Source organism: Drosophila eugracilis, unplaced genomic scaffold, assembly GCF_018153835.1.
Source record: "Drosophila eugracilis isolate 14026-0451.02 unplaced genomic scaffold, ASM1815383v1 contig_124, whole genome shotgun sequence".
NCBI lineage: Eukaryota > Metazoa > Arthropoda > Insecta > Diptera > Drosophilidae > Drosophila > Drosophila eugracilis.
Window position 1 is genome coordinate 1,103,752 of NW_024572029.1, and position 16,376 is coordinate 1,120,127.

Sequence of the window (16,376 nt, forward strand, 5' to 3'; positions counted from 1 at the left end):
ATTAGGCTGAGTGAAAAATAAACCTAAGCGGCTAGAGGACACCTACTTGGATCGGTTGTTTGGAAAAGTAAGGCTAGTAGGATAGGATAGGATAGGAGAGGAGGAGGAGGAGGAGGACGAGGATGATGTGGGTTAGGGAAGAGCTAGTAGCCACCAGGCTGTCTGTTCTGTCCTGTCCTGAGTTTGTCGCCACTTTTGTTTGGACTCTAATGAAATACGCATTATTTGGCCAAACGTCTGGCAGTTTTGGGTATTGCGAATTTAATATCTGGCAACAAGGTTGCTGCTTCAGCGCCTCCTCCTTCTCCCTAGAAGATGAACCACGACGACGTCGTGGTCGTCGCCTGTCATCCGCAAACGATGCCATTCATTTTAAGTCACATGTGTCACATCCTGGCAGAGAGGAGCTGGAAGAGGAGCAGCCCCCCTGATTCGAGGGACATTGTGTATTGCGGTCGACAGAACTCTGTCCCAGCTCTAGTGCTCTACTCTTCCCCGCTGTCCTTGTACATATCCTTGGGCTTAAGTGTTTATTAATATCGAGTCGTGCGAACCCGGACATGTGTTGGCCCCAAATTGACTTTGCCCGTAAATGATAAGGTCGTCCCCATCGTGCGCGCAGCCTGTAGTTATTGTAACAAGCCGTTTGGGATTGTTATCGAGCTTTTGCGAAGACAACAGCTGGTCACACTACATGCACGTATCCCTCCCTAGGAAGGATACCACCAAATAAGAAGTCCTTCCTTTATGTTTCTTCGCTCCTTTCAAACCGTTTCGATTCGATTCGATTCCCTTCGATTTCGATTTGGTTTTCGTTTTGATTTTGAGTTTGGTGGTAAGGAGAGAACAACGGCAATTATGAACTCGGCGCGTCCTTCTAAGCGCTTCTCACGATCCCAAAAGGAGGTCACGACAGGGTTAGCAGAGTGTGGATAAGGGGTGGGGAAGGGGGGTTTGAGTTGGTTCACAATGAAAGGAAAAGTTGGCCATCCTCCTACTCCTCAGAGCGCTCTTCAATTATTGTAATCCATTTTAAGAGCTGCGCTGCTCTTCTATCAATAATTTTCAATAGTAAAGATAGTGGAGAGTCCTTAGCCTAGCCTAGCCCCCCTTTCACATTTCTTGTCCTTGCCAAAAATACTTTTGCTAAACTTTACCCCCCTTCCCTTCCTCCTCGCCATCATAATGAAAAGAACGAGCTATGTATATAACCTGGCCTAAGGAAATACTATACTGCAGGATGCTTTCAGGCCTTGGCAAACGCTGTGGGGCACACACACACACACACACGCACACAGAGATACTCACCCATACAGACTCGTAATGTCTTTATATATTTTTGAAATTGCTTTGCTATTAAAACAAAATAAACGACGCGACGCGCAACTTATAAATCTCGTTTGAAAATCAAGTGAAATAAATGCAGTGGCAGTGTGGCAGTGGCGTTGGCAGGGGGAGGGGAAAGTAGAAGGCGCAGATTGGGTGGAAAATCTGGACCGGAGTGGAAAAACAGAAAAGTAGAGAGAAAGGAAAAAGAAAAGAAAAGAAAGAGGGGCTGAAAACAAAAGCGCAAGACAAATACGAAAGAGATATGTACGCGAGGGATGCCTGCCTGCCTGAGAAGAAAAAAGGGTGAGGAGTTGGGGTAATAAATTCAACTTTTAGCCGAGTATGTGTGAGTGAGCACACACACACACACACACACATGACACACATAAATAGCAGCGTAAGAAGAAAAACCTTTCGTTTTACACAAAGCCAAAACAGTGGAAGGACCTTTTTCACCGAGCGCCCAGTTCTTGGCGGTTGCGACTTTTAATTTTATTGCCAAGGTCCAACGGGGTGGAAAAACACAACACACACACACACACACTTCTATACACACATTCAGACATATAAAAATTGTTGGCCAATTGTCTGTTTTTGGGGTCAGCTAATAATTGGTTGAAAGACTACTAGGCTGCTGCTGCTCCTCTTCATATATCACTGGCGACCCGAAGTTGGTTGCTTTGTAAATAATTGCCTGCCCGCATAAGTATGCTATGCTATGGAAGATTTACAACTTTGCTTGGGATTCTCCCCCCCCTCTTTTCTCCACCCACCATTCCACAACCCAATTGATTTTTGGTGTCTTAATGAAAATATGTCAACGCAGTCAGCCGGCTCTCGACCAGTTTCTCATTTCAATTTTAAACATTAATTTTGCACAATTCAATTTCGCTGCTCATTGTCATTGTCGTCATTATCAATGGAAGGCGGAAAAATCAACAGCGGCAGCAGCTTGATTTTCTTAGCCCCTCCAACTCCCCCTCCACCTCCACCCACCCCACAACTTTTGTCATTGATGAATGCCTTGGCGCGCCCTGGCAAAAGTTTCTCATTTATTTCCTGTTTCTTTGTTGTTGCTTTTTATTTATTGCGTATTTTTCTAAGGATTTGACTTCTAAGGTTGCGCCTTTTTAATAACTCAAAACTCGCATAATTTCGGTTCAAAGTTTTCCCCTCAAGCTGATTAGAGCCGTCGCTCCGCCTCGCCTCACTTCATCTTGCGGTGGCGCAAAGTTGAGTTTTACTGTTCTCGTTTTTTGGCTTTTGATTTGTGAGCGTTATGTAAATTCATTAAGCTGCTGCCTAAGCCTCTGCGGCTTAGTAGTAGCCAAGCCCCACCTGTTTCGGGGCCCTCTTTTTCGCCAACCTACCAACCAACCACCCACTATCCACCATCCAGCCATCCACCGACAAAAGGCCAAACAAACAAATTGATAGCCAGACTTTTGCTCAGTCGACTTTTGCCTTGCACTCACAATGCCGTGGAAAGTTTTCATTATGCATGTGCGCCAAAAACTTGGCAAACAAAGAGCGCTGAAGCGTGGTAGAAGGTGGGTGGGGGGAGGGGAGTTTAAGGGGGGCGGGGGCTTAAGAAGTGGTTTTGTGAGAGGGGGAGGGGAGCTTAAACTTTCCCGGACGAAGCTTTGGCATAATTAAAATGTTTATGCGTTTAATTGCAAATGAATTCGAGGCGAAAGTTGCCAGCAGTTGCAACTGAGAGAGACACGCACACACACACAGACACACACACTCAATGACAATTGGTGTATCAAATTTTCCAGGCCTTTCCCCTTCCCTCCCCACCACCAATGATTTCCTTACGAATGGCAAAAGGATAATTGCTTTGGGCTCGCTCAATCGGAAAATTGTCTTTAAAATTTAATCAACAAGGAGCCGCCGCCTTTTCCTTTTGGTCATGTGAGTGACATGAACACACACACACACACCAATTCATAGACCACATAGATCCACCCACACAACCGCATTTGAGAAACAGATATGGTATCCTGCGTTAATTTATGTCTCGCTACTTATGACATCACTGGCCAGGACTTGCTTCCTTGCCTCCCTAACCTAACCTCTATTCCTGTTCCTCATTCAAACCGCAATGTCTTGGTCCTTGGTACTTGGTCCTTGGTGACAAGGAGACAAGCGGAAACGGGGGACCAGTTAGTTGAGAGTGGCTAGCCGCAGGACTCTAGGCCAGGAGCAGGTTTCGTGCTCTGGCCAGGACATTAAACAGCTTCATTACCTGCAAATTTCTAAATCAAATACGACGACGAAACCACAGGCAGAGCAGCGAGCCTACCAAAAATTTGCTCACATCTTCCTTCTGCGGAAACTTGGGAAAATCTGAAAATGAAATTGGGAAACTGGGAAACTGAAGCCAAAAGTCCATACAATTGATTAGCCAGCCGGCAGTGACAATTTGCGGGTTGGGTATGAGTTTATGGATGCTGGATTCATAGAAGATCGTAGGTATATATAGAGACATATATATATATGGACATGACCATGACCAATGGAGAAGTATAAACGATGTTTGTTCCCAAAATTCTGCTGACAGGACGAAAATGTTGCGGTTAATGCTGCCTGGTCTGGTGGTGGTGATGGTGGTGGTGGTGGAGTGTCCTCAGATTTTCCAGATATTGAAGAGTTGGCCCCTCTGAGGGGGGTAGGTAGTGTGTGTGGGTGGTTAGAAAAGATGACAAGGTTTAATGGTGGTTAGGTAGGAACGGATGGAGGGCATTAACTTGAGACCTAGGACTTGCTTGGTTGCCAGGGAAACATTGTGGCGGCTGTCTGGTGGTGGCCCAATGGATGAGCAGCGTGCCAGTGTCTATGTCTATGAGAGATCTTTTTCAGATGGAAAAAGCTCATTAGTGAGGTGATTTGATGTTTAAAAATATAGAAATGGATCGGTTTTAGGGATTATTTTAGCGATATTCATAGACTAGCCTATGAGTTAAGGTGGAAATAGACTTCTTTCTCAGACTAAAAGTGTTTTATAGAGTAACTATTTTTAGTAATACCAAAATTATCAAAAAGTAATCGAACTTTCTGGACTAAAACACTCCCCAATTACCTCCCAGTAAGTAACTCCCATCTTGGTTAGCTTTTTCCTTTTACGAAAGAAATTCCCCATTTTCCCTTGTAAGATTTCCTTCTCTCTCTCTCCCCCCCTCAAAACTCCTTTTATCCTTGTCCCCCAGCGGAGTCGCAAAGTGGAAGAGGAGGCCCTTCAGCAGCTCACTTACTGTTTTACATTTGAATGGCTCGGCAGGTCTCCAATCAGTCTCGCCTGGAGGCATTCTTCTAGTTCATTTAATGCAATTTGCTGTCATCGTCACCCAATGAACTTTCCTCGCCCTCGTCCTCGTCATCGTCATCGCCCTTGCCCCCTCTCCTGAGTCAGCGATAGGATCTGTGTGTGTATTGTATTGTCCTGTTGTGAGTCCCAGGTGGGCTGAGCTGAGCTGGGCTGGGCTGGGCTGGTATCCTGGCAAGGACATCACTCCATTCCTTCTCGCTCCTGTTATCTTTTTCAGCTGCAACAAGCCAAGCAACAAAGCCACCAGAAACAAAGATATTTTGTGAATGTAAAAGTATACTTTGTATATATATATATACTGTAGGTATGTATAAGGTGTGCGAGTGAGTGTGTGTGTTGCCTTGTTGTGTGGACAACAAACACCTGCCCCCAAGAAGGGCAAAAGCAAAAAAACAAAACAAAAAAACACAAAAAAGATAAAGAAAGCGTCTTGAAATGAATTCATCCCTGGGGACTTTGCAGCGACAGCGACAGAAATTTGTTTACGGTTTTTCGTTTTTTTTTTTTCTGGAAAAAAAAAGAAGGTGGGAGGGGGTGGTAGAATAATAATTATATCCCAGGTCGGTTCATCATCGGGATGATGGCATACAAAAATAGCCGAAAGTTAATGAAAGGCCTCTCTGTTGCTGTTTCTGTGCCAAAAAATTTTGAAATGCCAACTAAAATTATGCAAATATCGTTTAGAAATGCTTTTAATGTGTCGTTTGCCTCACCTCCGCCCCTAACTTTCTCCTCTTCTTTTCATTAAGTGCTAAGAAAAAATACTAAAAAGCAAAAAACTAATATGGCTAATATTTGATTTTCTTCCATTTTGCAGGCCAAGAAAGGAAAAGCCAGCCCAAGTCCAACACCCTCTCTTCGAGGTAACTGCAACTGGAATTAACACAAAAGGTAAATTTGCCCTCAAAACTTTCGTGGCGTTGGCTGTCCCGGCCATCACCTTAGCAGCCAGGGCAGCCAGGGCAGCCACTCAAAGCCCCACAAAACTGTCGCGCACTTCAGCGTTGCTCCAGCTAAGCCACTTATTTTAGTTGGCCAAGAAGATGGCTGGCTAAAAAGTGTCTTCTGAGGGCGCCTGTTTGAGTTTGGGATACGCTTTGTGGTGCTTTGTGGAGGGGGTTTCATATAGAAATATTAAAATATAAAGATAAAGATATATATTAATCTATATATTATGTAGAAAATATTTAAAGGAAAGAAGATTTTTTTAAGTAATTTTATATTTAAGGATTTTATAATCATATTTATCGTCACCTAAGAAGGATAGTCCGTGTCCTTCCTTGCTGTTAGCTTTCTTGGTTAGATTTTTGATTTGCTTCAAAAATATGACTTTAGCCTGAGAAATCTTTAATATTTCATGATATTATCACAAATGCTAAGTTTTCTTTGGTGTCGCTAAAGTTTTAACTGATTCTTGCAAAGGTACAGCTTGGGGTTTTTCCAAAAATTATGAAGTTTGAAATCAGAAATCAGATTTAGGCTAACGGGATTATCTTAATAAAGAATATTTCTTAAAGGCTTAACAGCTATGGCCGGGCTTACTGTGATCAGTGATGAGTTGTTAGAGATTTGTGATCTTTAATTTGAGATCTGTACTCTATGATCTTTCATCTTTGAACCGAGATCTTTGATCTGTGATTTGTGTTCTGTAATTTGGGATCTACAAACTGTGAGCTTTGATCTTTAATCTCTCTCTCTCTCTCTACTGAGACTTGATGATGAGTAAGCAATCTCTGATTTTTCATCTTTTATCTTTAAACTTTGATTTGTGTCTTGAGAGTTCCGTCTTTACTTCCATAGGGTGAGCTAAGCTAGCTGTCTTCCACATAAAGATCTTCCTCAGAAACGTAAATGATCGACTAGAAGTTATACAGCGATTAAAAGAGTTTCTTGACAAGTTATGAGTGATAAAGATTTCCAAATAGTTTTCCATTTTCCAAGTAGAATTACAAGAAAATGCCTCTTGCCACTTTGCTTTATTATTTAAGAACTTGCATGAGAGAGTATATCTGCCTTCAGGCTCATATTGCCCCATGAACTTGCTGCTGCTCAATTTTTGCCACGCCAACGGCAATGCCATCATCGCCCCACTCTGAAACCAAATTCCGTATCCTTTAGCCGCCGTTATCCTTTATCTAGAGCGTCTGTCAGGGGCTAGTCGAGATTCCGACGCTTAACGAGCTGCACTCCGCGATGGGAAAAACTATTTTTACGCTTGCCGTTTGCTCTGGCCGTTTCCTCGTTTTCCTTTTCCCTTTTTCTTTTCTTTTTTCCACTCTCCTCCTTCTTTTTATATTATTTTTCTAAGCTTTGCCTGTACCTTCTGTGTATGCTAAGTGAAATTTAATGCTGTGGAAAATTGTAAGATCTCCGTACTAATATTTATTTTCATATTTTTGTGCTGAGCTCAACCGCTTTTCCTGCTTTTCCTGGCTCTCTCTCTCTTTCTCAGTGTGTGTGTGTGCAATAATTTAATTGCAATTTTCCATTTCCATTGCTGGCCCAAAATTTCACACACAAACACAGTTTTATTGGACCAAAAACACTCATCGAATGGGTTGGGTGTATGTGTGTGTGTGTGTTTATAGCTACCTACAAACACACACAAACACACACACACACTCATACCTAACATATACATAGATATATATTTGTGAAATTAGTTTTTCGGTTGGCTTCTATTGTTGTTGGAGGATTCGTGTCTGTGGGCAAAACTAAATTGCGAAATGATATTACCACAATATTATTACCAGTTTTTCATTGTTGCAATAGTGGCTTTGGTTTTTCGGCCACGTGGATAAGGCATAAAGTATACAGAAAGCATGGGGGGCGGGGGGAGAAATGGTCAAATGATCGCGGCTGCTGCTGCTGCTGCTGCCATGAGAAGGTTTCGAAAATTTAAACAAACACTCGAACGAACGAGCGAACGAACGAACGACCGAACGTGTTGGCCAAAAGCTGGCTTTTCCTATACCTATAACTTCCTCCCTCCCTCCCTTTAGGGCCTGATGAAAAGGAGAAGAGGCGTGGCCGACTGGTTGGTTTTTTTTTTTGGGCAAAACGGAGATGGCTAATGGCTAATGGCCCGTGGAAACGTGCCTGACTGCACTGATTTGATTTGCCCAGAATTTCCCAGGCAGGATTTGCAGATGAAATGAGCAAACATTTTTATGAACAAGTGCCGAGGGTGGCTGCTAGTCGATTTCCATCTGTTCCTCCGCCGCCTCCTGTACTTCTGCCCGTTCAGAAGGACTCACATGGGAGAGTGTGTGGGGGGGTGGTCATAAATCCTATAAAGATGTAAGGGATCTGAAGTTTTTAACAAGTCAACGCCCTGCCCTGCCCCCAAAACCAATTTGGCCGCTGTGAAAATTTCCATTAAGTTGAGGTAGAGCCCTCTCCTCTTTGCATGTTCATTAAGGCTGGCGCCTGGCCCGTTGCAGAAATTGCAAGTTGCAAGGTGCTAGCAGCAGGTAGCAACTTGCACGATGCAGTTTTTTGCATTTTGCAAATGCATTACGTATACGCCGTGTATTCGCGATGCAATCACGCCGAAAATTCGTTTCCATATATTACACAAACACATGGAAGGGGGGAGGGAACACGCATTTGCTGAACGGATGTGTGTGTGTGTGTGTGTGTGTATGGGGGGAGTGTATGTCCAAGAGGGGAGCGGGCGTGGTTCATTCGGTAGGCGGGGGTGAAATGCTTTTGATTGTTTGGCCCTGCCAGTTATTTATATTTGTATTGACTGCATTTTTGGTTTATGTTGCAGAAGCTTGATGGTGTGGGACGGGTTGGGGGATGGGTGTTTGTTGCATATTGCCAGTGGTGTGAAATAGCCAGAGGGGCCAGAAGGGTAGAACGGCTTCGACTCTGGGCCATGCCACTCTATTTTTCTGTGGGCATTGCGGCAGCTCAATTTCGTTAGCTCGTGTTTTGCAGTAGGAAAAAAGAGGATTCTCTTGCCTTGCTGCCCTGCTGCCCCATCAGCTGGCAGCAGCTTTTACTTATTGTTCTTCTTGCTTCCTCTATATATGTATGTATATGTATGAGTATGTGTGAGTGCGTTTTTATATATGTATGTGTATATAGAAAATGATTTTTTGCAAATGCCAATTTTTGTTGCCGTTTGTGTTGGCGTGCCGTGGCTTGTGTGTGCATGCATTTGTGTTTTTTTTTTCTTTTTCTTCTTTGCACTGCTCGTTTTTGGCCAGTTTATAACATTTTGCATTTTGGCCCGGTTGCTGCTGCTATTGTTGTTGTTGTTATTCAGGTTTTGGCAAATTGGTTTACAGGCCGAAAAAGAGAGTGGCAGCAGCAGCAGCAGCAGAAGAATCAACAGCAACAACAATCCTTAGGCTAGAAAACTGCGTTGAACATGCAGTTGCTGGTTGCTGGTGGTTGCTAGTTGTTGCTTTTGTTATTGTTTTTATCGTTGTGATTGCTGGCAAAATATTTATTCCCCTTTTTTGTTGTTGTTGTTGTTGCATCCGTGTTATAGCAGCATATTGTGATTCACAAACACTCAACCACTCTATCTAGATATATACACACATCCCCCTTCCTATATAGATTTATTTTTCACCCCTTTTTGGGCATTTTTCCTGTCCTCGAATCATTGCTGCTAGCTAGCCAGACGCTTTTCGCACTTTTCACTTACAAACTGCTGAAACACATGTCCGGTAAGGGTTTAAGAGACAATCGAGGGAAGGCAAAGCTATATATATAAATCACAAAGCCAAAAGTTTTAAGTTCCCCAGCAGATGAGGCGGCGATTAAATTGCTTTTCCACAAAGGTTTTTGGGCTAGCAAATATGAGAGTTTTCCAGAAAGTTACCTCACATCATCATGGCTTTGTCTGGGAAATTGTAATAAGAAGGAAAATGGTGAAATATTTCCCAATAATACCTTAAGAGGTTTTAGTTTGGTTTAGAGGTTTAGTTAATGGCTCTTGAAAAATATTTGAAAAATAATTTTCTGGATAAATTTCATTCTTGAAAGTTGGGCACTACAACGGAAACTAAGACACTTCTCTTATGTACGGAAAAATAACAAACTTAAATTGCAGAAAACTGACAATGGCAATCCCCCAAGAAAACTACAGAAACATGGAATAGTTTCTTGGGGAAATGGAAAATGTTGCCTTTTACTCAGATATTTTCAAGTTGAAATTCCTTAAAATTCCAGAATTACTCGCTCTCGCTCTCTCTCTGTTCTTCGGCCAGCAGCTGTAGCTTTCTGTGGAAAAAGTAAGCCGCAGAATAAATAAACAGAAAGTGAAGAAGAAGATGTAAGGAGAACAATGGGAAAAGCCAGGGGAAAATTGGGAACCGCAGCGAATTGGAAAAAGTCAAAAAGGAAAGACATATATAATATGTATATGTGTATGTGCATGTGAGGTGGTGGTTGGCTGTGTGTGGGAAAGCTTCCAAATGACAAAACATTTCAATTAAATTGCAATTTGAATAAATTCCTAGCAGCCAAAACACAAACTCCATCTTCCAGTTTTCATTCTCCGGAAAATGGCAAAACAAAAAAGGCAGAAAAACTAAAATGAAAAGCAGGGAGAAAACAAAACAAAAAAAGAATAGCGAATGAAACGTAACAAGCAGAAAATTACATCAGCGACTGTCCGAAAGTCGAACGAAAAATGCCAAAAACAGCAGAACACAGAGAAAGGACATTCAAGGGAGAGGAGAGGGCATGGGAAATGGGAAATGGGGAATTCAAGGATCCCCCAAAGTACAGTGAAACGCACCAGCATCAGAAACTAATTAAGAGAATTGCAATTGACAAGGGGTTAGCGGGGTAGGGGGCGGCCTGAGTCCCCTAGAAGTCGTCCTGCGTGTGCTAGTCGCGCATAATGAGCTCCCGGATTCGTCTTGAGTCGCCGCTGCAGCAGCCGCGGGCTAAATCAGCGCTTTAGGAAATGGAAAGCTATTAATTTCCCATTTCCCGCTGATCGAACCTGAGATGCTTCTCGCTTTGTGGGTTTATAATTGTGAAATTTGAAACTTCATTTATTAATAGAAAGGTAAAGGAAGGTGAGGAAAGAGGGAAATTATTGGGAATTTATTAAGGCGCTTGAAAGTAGGCAACAAAAAATGGGTTTTCCCAAAACAGTACAAATTTCCCCACATAGCTGATGTGCCCCATAGAACTCAGCAGAGGCATTAAATACTATAAAAGCAAAAGCCACACTGGGAGGGAAAACTAGAGGAAGAAAAGAAGAAGAAAGATGTCAAGCAAGAGGGGGAGGAGGGAGAGAGACAGAGATAGAGACAGAGAGACAAACAGTTGAAGATAGAGGCCTTCTATCGACCTCAATTCACGGGCTCTGGCTTCAAATGAAATTGTAATTTTATACAAATCGCAGTGGCAATCGTTGGGCAAGAAGCACAGAGAGAGAAAAAAAAGGGAAGAAGAAAAAACACAACCAGGACGAGGCGGAAAACTTGCGGAAAAGTAGGAAAAGAAGGGCGAGGGGACGGAGACACCGCACCGCCGCCATACGTGCCTTGGCTCCATAGTACTGATGGCCTTCCCCTTGCTTTCTCCCCTCCTCACATTGGAACGTGACAAACGAAATCTCCTATTTCCTATTTCTACCTTTAATTCTGGCGATGCCCCCCCTCCTGCTGCAGCAGCAGCAGCACCTTTCTTCCGCTTTCTCCTCTGATGACCACAATTTGTAGTCATTGAGTGTGCCAAGGAGGCGACCTGAAGAACCAGATTTTCTCACACAAGAGTAGGTAGTGGAAATGGAGGGAAATCCTTGAGCGAGCGAGCGAGAGCAGCAGGAGGCGGGGCAGGGAAGAAGTTAAACTAGGCGAAGCGAGAAGACACGAAAACGAGCCACTTGTGTTGTTCACTTAAATAGTTGCAAGTTAATTAAGTTAAAATATGGCCAGGCACTGCCAGCCAGCAGGAGAAGATCGTGACAGAGGCAGGGAGGATGAGGAGGACTAAGGACAGAATAAGCACGAAGCACCAAGGACCAAGGACGAAGAACGAAGGACCAAGGAGTAGCCAGTGAAGAGTGTCTATTAAACGAAAGTGCACAACTCGAAAGACAAACTCTCTTGGATCCAGTTGGCGTTTCTTAGCTTTGGCTAACGGGGCGAATGTGTGTTGTCGTCAACTAATAGGCAAGATGTCCTTAAGTTTATATATGTTTGCGTGTGTGTGTGTGTGTGTGTGTTGGCCTGCATTAGACAAATCAGAAGGCGTGAACTAAAGATGATTGAAATGGAAACTAAGGAGCAGAAGAGGAACTCAAGACGAACAGCGGACAGTGGACAGTCGAAGGAGCAGAGGCTAAACCTTTCACGACGACAGTCGTCGGAGCATGTACATGTCCTTCTTCACTTGAATCATAAGTAATTATCCTGTCAAGGGCCTTGCAGGGTTTCAATTACTAAATTTATTTTTCGGACAACTTCTATGACAAGTTTTCGTGTTGGTGCTATGAATCTGTAAAGATTGTCTTTTGATGTTGTTTTTTAATAACAATTTTGCCAAACAGCACGATTCTGCAGGGCTGCAATTTCCCATATTTGCACTCCAGAATTTGGTCAGTCCCGATTTTCCCATTGATGTGGCTGTATTTTTCTCATAACTCAGCCAATAATGGTCGTACCTCATTGAGTTTGTTGTTTTCGAATTCTTAAAAGATTTGCATTCACAGTTTGAAATGTCAAATTTTAGACCATTTTTTCGTTTGTTGATGATGGTTACCCCTTATCCCGATTTTCCCCTCAAAGTGACATTATTCTTTTCCTAACTAAGCCTAATGGTGTGAATATAGGATGTCATACATCACTGGACTCGTAACTAAAAGCACAACAGAACTGCATTCACAGTTTGAAATGTTAAATTTCAGCCATTTTTAGAAAATTTTGACTATGGTACCCCCTTATCAAAAATTGGATTTTTGGGTTCTTCAAACAAAATGCTTTCGAATTTTGTTCATAGCTAAGCCAATAATGGTCGAATGTGGAATGTAATACCTCGCTGAGCTTGTTTTCTTATTCTTATCAAAAGTGCATTCACAGTTTAAAATGAAAAATTTGGGCCATTTTTCGAAAATATGGATGGATGATGGTACCCCCTTATCAAAAATTGGGTTTTTGGGTTCTCCAAATTCGAAAGCATTTTGTTCATAACTAAGCCAGCCAATAATGGTTCGAATATGGCATGCCATATCTCGTTAAGCTTGTATTCAAATTCTTAACAAATTTGCATTCAAGGTTGAAAATGTAAAATTTTTGTAATTTGATGAATGCTTAGGAGGATGATGGTAACCCTAAATCGTTCAAATAATGATAGTGATCCTTAGTTTTCGTTGTTAGCTTAGTTAAAAACAGTCACAGACAGTTTTAACTGCCTGACTTATTTTGACCAAATTAGAGCAAAAAAAAACCTCTAAAAATGTTTATTATTTTTGTCATCAGACTTTAACTTTGAACTTAACTTGAAAAATCAGTAATTTAGCTACTAAAAAGTAAAAAAGTAAAGAAATTGAACAAAGAAAATAGCAAATTTAAGATAAAAATCCATTATTAACCATAAAATTATTAAAAAAAAAACAATAACTTTAATATGAAAATAAATTTAAAAGCTGCCAGGCTTCAAGGTTAATCATAAAAAAGGCGAAAAGGGGAAAAAATTGCTGTTAACCCCCAAACTAATCAAATTTAAAAAAGGTAACAAAAAGTAGTAGCTGCTGAAAAGTGTGGAAACTTTAATTACCTTTAATGCAACTTTTTAGCAATCAATCTCTTTTTTACTTTCTGCTTTTCTTTTTGCTTAAAGTAACTGTACCCCCTCAATCGAGATTCGTATTGATTAAAAAGCAATATGGGAAAAGTTGTCAGGTTGTGTCTGTCGGGGGTGGAAGGGGAGAGGGAGGTCGAAGGAGGACAGGGACGGGCACGGGGACGAACTTGTCCGCAACTTTAGCTGGTGGCGGCATGGCATCCCCATAATTATTGAACTGAAACTTTCACCTAGCTGATGGTTGTAATGAGAGACACCACCCAGAGTGCCACGCCCCCTCGCTGTGTGTTTTCTAATTAGTTTTTAATACATTTTCCCATAGATTTTCCCATAGATTTTCCATGCATATACGTAGAGTGATGTATGCGATACAAGCCGCTTACACGGGATCAAAGCCACTCAATCACTAATTAGCATGCGAAGAGGAGAGAGCTTTCACCTGGCTATTGCGGCTTATGTAGCTATATATCTATATATATATATCCTATATATAGATATCGATGATTCCCCATAAATAATGGTTAGTCTAATATTTTATGTAGACGACCCTGTGAATTAACACTAATTGCCAAAGCCGATCACCCGCCCACTCCTTCTCTTCCCTTTTGATTTTGACTTTTCCGGTCATGTCAGAAAAGTTTTTGCTTGTTTTTCCAAGCGGGTGATGGGGAGGATGGGGGGTGATGTGAACAGCCCAAGAAAACCAAAATGTGCGACTATTTTTATTTTTATTTTTATTTTTATTTCGCTTTGCTTGCTGCTCTGCCGCCGCCTTTTCGAAACTGATAAAAACAACGTTTGCCTTTTCGACAGCCGTTTGATGGTTTTCTTGCCTCGAAAATTCTGCTGTGGTTAGCACTTTTCCAGCAGAGCAGCAGCAGCAGCAGCCTCCTCCTCCTTTCACTCTACTATCTCTCTTCAAGTTTAGTTGTTGTTGTTGTTGTTTTGAGCCGGCATTGCGTGACAGCCATTTGTCTCGCTCCCCACTCTTACTTCTATATATCCCTGAAACTCCATGCCACGCCTCTCTTGAGTGGCCCCACACACGCCCATGAATTCTTCAGACCCACTGAGTGCCTGAATGGCAGAGGAGCAGAGGAACAGAGGAACAGAGGGGCAGAGGGACAGGCTGACAGAACTGGCTGACTGACTGACAGCGAAATCATTGAAATGTCACTTGTGCTGTCACTTTCCCCAGGCTTTCTTGCGGTAGTGGGTGGGTGGTAGGGTTGGTATTGCGATTGTGGGTGGTGCTACACGCAGAAAATCATATAGTTGCTAATAAGGAAGGCAAAAAAAAGTGAAAAGAAACTTTAATTTCAAGGCAAAAATGGTTTTAAGAAAGTTATTCTTCGAGTTTTTCTTACGATTTAAACAGATTTTTTGGTTATAGAAGTTATTTTTGGTTTAATTTTTCATTAAGAAAGTAAAAGTAAAGCCTTGAGTGAGATTTCCTCCTTTTTCTCAGTGCACTTCGCCTTGTGCTGGTGCCACGTATTGGATTTCAATAGGAAGGGGGGGAAAGATTTTCCCCCACCCAGTCACTTAATGTCAGTTAATTGAGCTCTGCCTGATGCCAGGCATCCTTCTCCCCGGCCCCCTTTGGTTTTTGCATAGGATTAAAATATCCTTTGGCTGTGTGTGTGTGTGAATGCCACGAAACACGCCGGCAAACAAAAGAAAATTAAAATCGAATTCGAAAATGGGTTGGTGGAGGGTGGGGTGAGGTGGATCGCCTGGTGAAAAATGTGAATGCGAGTGGAAAATAGAAAACATTCTGGGCTGGGCTTGACTGGCCTGCATGGCTTGCCTGACTGGCCATGCAGGATGCAGTTTTTTAATTGAAATTGCACTCATCATCATCTATCATATTTTCAGTGCTGGCAGCGCTATTTTTGGCGACTTAATTAAATTGCCAGCCCGGCGGCGGCACTTGCTCTACATCTCTCCAACCATAATATATATTCTATATAGATATATATATATATTTATTCGCATTGCGCATGCATATTCAGGAATTGTCACCTGAGTGTGGGGAATGTTTATCTATAGATACGTATAGAGGCAAGCATAACTGACTGAACATACAGAGATTAGTCGCTTACCTTGCGGAATGGCCTGGGATGCTTGGGTTTTTAAGTGAGTGATAAGTCCCCAGCTCTCGGACATCTCAATCCCCCCCTTTCCAGGAACAGCAGGTGCAGGTGTGCGTTGTATGCATGCACATGCTTCGTCTTTTCACGGATTTTTCTACTATTTTGCTTCGGATATACATTTTTGTTTACGCACCTCGTTTTTTGTGTTCTCAGTTCTCGATTTTCTGTTCCTGTTTCGGTTTTTTATTCCTGATTTTCTCTCCCTTTTTTGGCCGGGCATCATCGGGCATCATCATCATCGACACTAAAAGCATTTTCCGTTTGCCGTTTGCCGTTTTCCCCAGTTTCATGACTGCCCCTAAAAGCATGCTGCATAATTTTAAGCCCCTGTGCAGGACCCATGCAAATGCATTACGTGCCCAGGCTAAATGTGTGTGTATACAAGAATGTCTTGCCGTGTGTGTGTTTGTGTGTGTGTGTGTGTTTAGATGGTATAGAAAATATTGCCTGTCAAACATATCTTTGGCTTAATTCATGCGTTGCCACACCTCTCTTGCTGCGCTCCACCTTACTCTACCTTGCTACCTACCCAAAACCCTAGTCCAGAATTCAGAATCTAAAATCCAGAAAACCTAAATCGTGAGTCGTGAATCCTTGAGTCCTGAATCCTGAATCCCGGATCCAACTCAATCTCGCGGCATATGCGGGCGTGCGTGCGTGCCAGGATGCTGATGGTGAACCAAAAATCGACACACACACATACACTTACCAATACATTGGCACACGGCCATAAGCCATTTGACGTGGCACGTGAGTCAGCTTATGAAAATCAAATTTCT

At 42.4% G+C, this 16,376-nt stretch overlaps 1 protein-coding gene across 2 annotated transcripts in view; it reads left to right on the forward strand.

Moving 5' to 3' along the window:
- LOC108102991 (zwei Ig domain protein zig-8) overlaps window positions 1–16,376 on the forward strand; it is a 158,022-nt gene that overhangs the window by 69,242 nt on the left and 72,404 nt on the right. For both annotated transcript variants that reach the window (XM_041819047.1, XM_041819046.1), the window contains exon 3: window positions 5,478–5,551. The gene's annotated coding sequence lies outside the window, so the exon portion shown is untranslated. The remainder of the gene's footprint in view (window positions 1–5,477; window positions 5,552–16,376) is intronic.